The sequence below is a fragment of the Scomber japonicus genome, chromosome 7 (genome assembly GCF_027409825.1).
Source record: "Scomber japonicus isolate fScoJap1 chromosome 7, fScoJap1.pri, whole genome shotgun sequence".
NCBI lineage: Eukaryota > Metazoa > Chordata > Actinopteri > Scombriformes > Scombridae > Scomber > Scomber japonicus.
Window position 1 is genome coordinate 14,512,455 of NC_070584.1, and position 9,228 is coordinate 14,521,682.

General features: G+C 39.1%; 1 long non-coding RNA gene across 1 annotated transcript; it reads right to left on the reverse strand.

Moving 5' to 3' along the window:
* Window positions 1-2,971: 2,971 nt before the first annotated feature.
* On the reverse strand, window positions 2,972-4,142 carry LOC128362406 (uncharacterized). Its single transcript, XR_008321622.1, has 3 exons — window positions 4,104-4,142; window positions 3,112-3,213; window positions 2,972-3,026 (listed from the first exon to the last, which is right to left on the reverse strand). It is a non-coding gene; the product is annotated as an uncharacterized LOC128362406 (long non-coding RNA).
* Between the last annotated feature and the right edge of the window lie 5,086 nt (window positions 4,143-9,228).

The window sequence follows — 9,228 nt, forward strand, 5'->3', positions numbered from 1 at the left end:
AACCACACTACGCAGCTTCCGGTTTTTAGACTTTCAAAACAAATCTCCCGTTCACCAACACCCAAAAAAACCTCCTCCTGAGCAATATCTTAAAGGCCTGACTTAAGATGTAACCTGTTTTATAATCATCAACATTTTCATAAGTAACTGTAATTTAATTACACTTTTCCCCCCCTCAGTAACTGTAACGGATTACATTTAAAATACCCTCAACTACATATCAATAATTTGAGTTATTTGTTGTTCTTGTTAAACGTAATAATTAAACGTTAATTAGTTTGATGATAATATAAGTTTAATTTTAGTTGATTAGAGTACTGGTTAATGCTTTTGTTTTGAGGGTACTGGGCAGCTTGGAGAACAGAGGTGAATGTATTTCTATGGTAGACAGGTATAGCACCAGGCTTATGGTTTTTACTAGGGCAAGAGAGGCGACAGATAACATTGTTATTTGTCTGTTTGCTCGTAAAAATTGTAAAATAAATCAAAAGAAACATCATGCTTGCCTGGACAAGGCACTTGTATTTCTTTCCCTGTCTAAGATTCATCCCTGGGGTGCTTCCGTGGCCATTTGATTTTAAGCTTATTTTTCTTCATATTTTATTTTTCCACTTACTCAGTTAAGTAGCAGTTTTTCACACTCATAGTTGTTCAAGTACATATGTAGTCAACAAGTATATTTTATTTTGAAGTCAAAATCTTCCAGCAGACTAACTGTGGTCTTCATGTTTCCTTTGCTCAAGTTATGAGACTATATACTACCATCATGTGCTGAAAAGTGGTACTACAGGTGGAAGGAAATATCAAATGATGGCCAGAAGTATATGGACACACCACAGTAAGTATAAGTCCAAGTTTGTGTCACTTGTGTGGTGTTATTTGGGTGTGGCACATTTGTACGGAATAAGGTAACTATTAAGGCAGACAACTTATTAGTACTGTAGTCCATTTTGACAATAGTATCTTTCCAACTTTGTGGTAACAATTTGGTAAAGGACCTTCCCTGATTTTACATGACAATGCCCCAACACACAAAGCTGTGTCCGTACACTTTTTTCTCTCCTGTGTGTTGTGAACTTGAATTGATCAAGTTGGGATCAACTGAGTGATTGGACAGTGTAGACAGATATCCATCGAGGACTATGCCAGCCCACCCTACACTGACACTGTCATCCATGAGACAATGGGTAACATAGTTCCTCTCAGCTTGCCTCGTGTTACTGACAGGGATGTCTGGGAGGCTGCACAGTAGTAGAACACTGGCAGTGTCAAACTGAAAGTAATAAAAAAAGATACTGCCATTGTGAGTTGCTTCGTAAGCTTTGTCATTCACACAGACACAATCTCAAAAACATGTACAAGTAAGTGTGTTTGTATTTTTATTGGGAATATTCTTTGAAGTGAAATCTTTGAGTATGACCTTAAACTGGAGACATATTTTTTTCTCACTGTCAGTACTCAAAGATAAAAGGAAAAGATGAAGAGCTCACACGCCATAAAAAGTTCACAATATTGACACCATTTTGTTAAAAGAAAAAAACATTTGATATCTTTCAGCTGCCATATACAAATACAAATAAAATGGTACCTTTAATCCCAAGGGATATTTCAATAAACAATATATGACTGTGTACAAAACGGATTTTTAAGGTTGCCCAAAATGTTGTCTGGTGACTGTGGCTGTGGGTGTAAAGTTTCTTCATCTGCCCCTCCTTTCTGGACACTGGATTTTGTAGCCCACCCTATAGGCCTGCAGGTACACACGTGCCTGGTTTATCCTGAAAACAATGAAGCACACACAGCTTTGTCATACTGCATCATAATTATACATCATTTAATTCATTAAACTTGACTTTTTACTCATGTTAAAATTATGGCACACAAAACCAATGTAACACATATAATATTTACTCATGTTTTATCATGAACTTTAAAAAGTATTTACAAATAATTTTCTGACATTCTTAATCAATATCTATTAAAGTAAGTACATATAGAAGAGTGTAGTCAGTTTATATCTTTATGACAGTCGTATGATATATGTAGTTAACCCATCTGCTGCTGCAACCACAAAATTTTCATGCACTACCTTAAAATGGAGGTTGTAATAGGAAAACTGAAGACCTGTATTTTGTGCAGAGCTGGACTCCGAGGGGTCCACAGCGGTCAACGTAACTCTCTTTAAACGCCTTCCTCACTGCTCTAGCCATACTGACCACCGTGGTGACCACAGGGCACGTCCTACGACACACACAATCACACATACACAAGTATTTTAATCACATGAATAATATGGTTCTGCAGGCTGATTAAGTGATTCATTGCAATAATTTAAGAGTTGCTTTTATTCCAGTCTGGTGATTTGGAACAAAGTGTCTCTGTTTTGTTCATCTAACCAGACCTACTAAAATATTGAATTGCTCAATAGTGAAAACATCTTGTTCTCTAGACAAAAACACAAAGCCTTGTGACACATTGTTCTGACATCACATATTTATGTACATAGATTTTCTGGTGAAGACTTTCAGATTGACTATATCTTTGTGGAAAACAATGAATGTGTTCCCATGTGCTTAAGTGAGTGTCATGTGTTGTGGGTTTGATGCATAACAGCATAGTTGATGCAATTAAGTGCAGCAGAAATGAAGAAAATGAAATACTACAGAAATACTAAAGATGAAATACTACAGAAATACTAAAGATGGCACTGCAGCATCCACCAGGAAAGAACAGGCCCTTTATGATGTGGCTTGTTGATGTTGTTGGACTTGTTAAATTACATAATGGATTTTTAAATAGCTGAATGAAAGCCTAACTGAAAAAGCATAGCAACAGCAGGGGACTGACTGCAGATCACAGAAAAACTGGTGTAATTTCTGATCATGTTAGTGCTCAAGCTGTTGATGTTATTCGTACTTACAGTCTCTCACAGCGCAGGCCTGCAGTGCCCTCTGGACAGGTGCAGGTGTTGTGGGGACTGCAGGTGGCTCCATGCCGGCAGGGTGGCACACAGGGGGTGGTCACCGCTGCAGACACAGCAGACAGCAGGAGTCTTAATGCAAAGTGAAGCCAATAAAAGACTTTCACACACTTTATTATACACACACTAACCTGTTTCACAGAGACTTCCTGTAAATCCTTTGGCACAGCGGCACCTGTTGAAGCCCACACACACTCCACCGTTCATACATGGCTTCTGACACTGAACAGGCTCTGAGGAACACAAACACTATGTTTAAGTAGAAATTCACAGACATTACTGTTATTTCAGTAGGGAAATGGGTTGGTTGCTTATTTGAATGGGGACATCATAAAGACATAAAAGTTAGAACAAATAATGAGCAGGGGTACTAGTTCCCTGACAGCAGTGGCCTACACCAGCTGGGTTTGCACTAGACTATTGATTTTATAGCATTGTTAATTTTGCACACATGAACTTGTAACCACAGTTCTGTTTCCCTCATTTTCTAAGCCCGATGATATTCCTTTTACTGTCATGTGAGACAAAGAAATGCTGGAAGCAGCAAACTTTCTGTCATTTTTCATTGAAAAATAACTTTTAATAGTTGATTTATTAAATTATAAATGATCAATTGAAGGATTTTTAGGGAACTGAATACACAACAGTATTACAGTAATTAATTAAATAATACAGTGTTCAAAAGAAAAAAAACAGAAATGTGAGTACCAGAAATGTTTATCTCTTTCTTTTCATCTGGTGACTGAGTCCTAAGCTCCAAATTAGAATAACATGGCCTGAGGTGTGATTTTTAATTGGTAGGTATTAGCCTTATAGGTAACTAACCCTAACACATTAAAACCTATTAAAAGTTATATGATCTTATTTATTTATTTATTTATTATGTTTTGTGTTGTGCTGTGCTGTGCTGTGCACCAAAAGAATACCAACAGTAAGGAAACAATGCATTTTTTTACATTGATTTGTAAATTATATTATTCTTATTGGTTTTTGAGTTTTATCATCTTAAACTTGGGTTGAATTCAGGTCCAGTGTGTAAAAGGCATGCAGGGTAGTAATATTTCATATAGGAAACAATGATTAAAGACGGACAGAATGTGTCAGAATGTGGACAGAATTTTACCTATCTGGCAACGAGCTCCTTGCCATCCACCAGCGCATGTGCATTTATTGACATCCGCACATCGTCCTCCGTTTAGACAGGGAGGCGTGCACAGAGCTACAACACACACACACACACACACACACACACACACACACACACACACACACACACACACACACACACACACACACACACACACACACACACACACACACACACACACACACAATTACACTTGGAGGAAACACAGTTGTCACATTCACAACTTTTAGATTATCCTGTTGTTTTCCCATTAGCCATTATGTCAAAGACTGCATATTTTAACAGACATTGCTTCTAGAGTAACAAGCATGAAGGTAAGGAGACATGAATGGCATCTAGCTAACCCCTAGAAGTACCTGCTCATGCCAGATGTGTTTTGTTACTCACGCAAGAGGCACTGGGGCCCAGTGTAGTCAGAAGGACATTGGCAGGTATCAGGCCCCACACAGCGACCACCATTGGCACAGGGCAACTCACACACCGCTGAGAGAGATGCAGGGTAAGAAACATGAGAGACAATCAGGAAAAATAGGCATGAATATGGTAAAAGATCAACAAGACTAAGAGTTAGCAACTATCATAGCAGCTCTGTGAGGATGGCAAAGTTGTGTGTTGAATTAACATCAGGTGGTCTCAGTGATAATATTAACGTACTGATGTTTAGCAGTTACATATGCTATCATGTGCTAATAAGCAGTAAACATGAGTACAGCTGAAGTTGGTAGAATGTCATTAGTTTAGCAGGTGTTTGATCATAAATCAAAGGGTAGGAAGTGGAGATGAATGTTAATGGTATCAGAGGAAAAGTTAAGGAGTCATCAAAATCTTTAGGATGTATCATATGGGGAGCATGAATATCAATAACACATTTCATATCAATCCATCTGATAGCTGTGAAGATGTTTTGTCACGAAAAACCAAACCCCAAAAGTGTCAATCTCATGGTGGCAATAGAGGAAAAGTCAGTAGGATTCATCCAGAGAGGCCCATGCATGTCTGTATCAAATGCCATTGCAGCACAGTTTGCTTTGTTTACTTGATAAAACATCTATGTCGCTGTGTTTACTCTCTCTACAGTGGTTGCTTGTCCAGTAGTGGGCCAGGCTTTCATTAAGTTCATATCAGGTGTACCTGTGTGGCAGCCAGCTCCGGTCCAGCCAGGAGGACACAAACACTTGTTCCAGCGCATACAGGTTCCTCCATGTGCACAGGGTGGGGAGCACATAGCTGAAAAACATGGATTTCATCAAGTACATCAATACATTATGACAATAGTTCATTCAGAGTGTTTTAACAGCACAGAGTAAACAGCTTACTTCTTGTTAATGGGATCTCAATCATAAATGCATTGGCACTAACAGACCACTAATTGGAGAGTTCCATGATACTAAATGATGCATTTGATATCAAGAGTGCGGGTTTGTACCTGAGCAGCCCAGACCAGGGTAGCCTGGAGGACAGACACAGCTGTTTGGGGCCACACACACTCCATAGTTCTGACAGGGAAGCTCACACACAGCTGGAAAGGCAGAGAAGTGAATAAACATATTTTAAAAACCTAAATAAAGCAAAAGAAAATGTGTCATCCCACAGTTTTTTACCAATCCTGCTGTCTGAAAAATTCAAAGATGATTGTGGTTTTGTAGTGGAAGAATGATGTTTGACTCACGCTGGCACTTAGTGAGGTCATCAGTCTGAACTTCGTACCCTTCCCTGCAGGAACATTTGAACCCACCTGGATGGTTCACACAGAGATGCTCACAGCCTCCATTAGTGAAGTCCCCGCATTCATTTACATCTTACGATAAAAGACAAAGGAACGGTTAGACAGGCTGACATTCAACAGTCTGTTCATTTCCTATTAGGACGACTGAACAGAGAAACCCGGCTTGGTGTGGACTTGCAATAAGCTTGTCATCCAAGAAAACCTGGCAATAGTTGAACTGTTCAGAGTCCTCAGCTGTCAACAGCCAATTCAATTTCTGCACATTCTTATTTTTCTATTGATGTGATTTGTTGGATCAAAACCTTCAGCCAGATAAGTGAAACATGAATGAGAAGTTGATCACAACCATTCAAAAAGTTCCAGTTCTTTTTTGTCAGAGACTAGAATAATAAATGTTTAAAAAATGTTAAATGTTGAAATATCTTGTTTTAGCAGACAGTGAACTTTGTTAATTTTGTTAAACATTTATGTAATCAAAAAAGCCTACAGTAGCACACAAAATCACTGACATGTATCAAGAAAAAAACAGGTCAAAATTTTGCAGCTGCACAAAATTAAATATATCCAATCAGAGTCCAAAGTGAGCCTTTTATTAACAAAGGTGTGGGCAGTTCAAAGAGTGAAAATGAAGTCTTACCCACGCAGCTCCTCAGGTCCTCGCCCAACTTCCAGCCTGCTCGACAGCTACACTGGACTTTGCCCTCAGCCCTCACAGTGCATATGTGCTCACAACCACCATTTCTCAGTTTACAGGATGAAACATCTGTTCAGGTGGGAAATTATAGCAATGTCTTAGGCAAATGAACTGTAAAAGTAGTAAAAAAAACATTGAAAAGTAGCCTACAGACTGTATTAAACTAAAAGCATTATTCTTAGAAACATATTATTTCTATAAATGTGTTATGTATACAGCTTTTAAAACTAAAAAAATACTATTTAATGTTATCTGATAGAGAGAGTTGGCAATAAGAGTAATAAAAGGTCCTTTACAAGTACAAAAGATTATTATAATAACTTCTGTTTCACCATTGGCCTTTACCAACAGCAGCATTTAAGTCAGTCATAATAACTGTAATATTTTAATTGCTCAGAAGACAATTAGGTAGCAAGCTTATGGAGCAATACATTATTTGGCTTGTTATTTGTTAAGTTTTCAAATGTTACAAGACCAGAAAGTTTTAATTAGAGATGGTCAGCATCAAAAAGACTCAGACTTTAATCATGTAAAATTCAACACATCTTATAGTCTTAAAATTTGGAATCAGTTCACATCTTATACAATGTCCTAGTAGAAAGCAAAATAAGAGTGAGGCAACACTGTAGTGGAGAACATACTGCTGCAGGTCGTGTTGTCTGTGTCTAGCAGTAGAGGAGGTTGGCAGTGGCATTCGTGCCCTCCTGGAGAGTTGGTGCAGGTGTGGGAGCAGCCGCCATTCTGGAGTTTACATTCATCAATATCTAAGTGAAAATATACAGAGACAGGTGGTAAACTCTTTTTTGAATGCTCTTATCTTAGATTCCTGGCTGAGTGCGGCTTTCTCATCTCACTAATCCTGTGCTTTCAGGACATTTAATTATATTACAAACACACACACACACACACACACACACACAAAATGAGAAGTGAAATAACGTATTCATGGTAGTTTAGGCATCTACTGTATGCTGGTAAATCACTGATGCTCAGCTCAGAAATGATGAATGAGTGTTGATGAGTAACTGACCCACACAGGTGTGACCATCAATGTGCAGCTGGTAACCGTGCCTGCAGGAACACTGGAAAGATCCCTGAGTGTTGGTGCAAATGTGCTCACAGCTCCCGTTTAGTGCCAAACACTCATCCACATCTGGGGGATCAGAAACATTTAGTTGACTTGTTGGTCATGGCACAGTCTGGCTCATGTAGACTTGCATCAGAAAGTTTTTCACAAATCAATTTAGAGGTTGTCTCGATAAGCTTGGAGGACCAGTCTAGAAGGAGTTTGCAAAAGAGGACAAGTTGACAAGCCCTTGTTTGGATCAAGGGACCAAAACTGTCATTAGCTTTTGAGGATGATGTACATGTCCAAGGAGACACAATCTCATGTTGCAAACAGAAGTAATAGTCTATGACTTCTTTCACATGCTGCAAAAGTGTTTGTCTCTACTGTACAGTATGGTAACATTTTAAACATCTTACTGCATTTACTTATTATCTCCAATTACATATAGAGTTTTATCAATCATAGTTCAAGATGCAAAGCATTGCCCACCAGCTAGGTATTTACTCACTTTGATAAAGCCACTATAAGTAAAATTTGGATCCCCCTGGTGGTAATGTCAAAGAGGGCAGACATGCACACCTTATTTATGTGTGTTATATGAAAAACATAAAATGCTACACATAGAAGCTTTAAACCTGAAATAACTGATTTTGTTGGTCAAGTGGGGGCAGTGGAAACAGCACACTGACACATATTAGAAAACAGTTGCTGCCTCACTGTGTAGACAAGCTAGTTACTAGCTTTGTCTGGCTGTTATTTGGTGCTGAGCAGGACAATGTGTTATTAGAGTTTGAAATGTTGCTATGAGAGTGTAGAGTTGTAGCTCACACAATCATAACAATGTCATTAAAATCTCTGTAGAGCTGAGGAGAGACGATAGAATCAGGTGATGGTTCTCTGTGGGTTCATTATTATAAGGACCCTTTAAACCAATGGTCATGTGATCTGTGTTTAATATAAAAAATGCTGACTATAGCTTCTTTAATAACTGTGTAGGTTTGCTGTTGAAGTGAATGGGTCACTGCAGGGCTCCAAGGCTGGTCTTACCTGTGCAGTTGTGCCCATCCTGGTTCAGCTGGTAACCTGACGCACACTGGCAGCTGTACCCTCCTTGCTCATTGGTGCAGTTGTGTTCACATTGGCTGTTGCTCAAAGTACATTCATCGATGTCTGGAAATAATGAGAATTCTGAAGGACTGGTGTCTGGGAAGTACTATGTGCTTGAGTGCTGCTGGCACATGTAAGCATTGTTTACACACACACATACACACACTGCTTACCCACCAAAACAAGAGTATCCATCTCCATTGAAGCCCTGGTAGCACTGGCAGAAATACGAGCCAATGATGTTGCCACACCGGGCATTGGTGTCACAGCCATGACCACCTGATGCACACTCGTTCTCATCTGGATTGAGAGAGATTTAAAAAAAATACTGGATCCAAAACTCCAAAACATTTCTATTCAATAAACATTATTGTGCCACTCGGGATCATTTAAGCTTTAAAACACACGCATGCAGGAAAGCCGACCCTGCCGACAGGAAACAGAGTTCTTCATGGAGGGACGTCAGAACTAATTGCTTACCTTCACAGTGTGTGCCGTTTCCCCG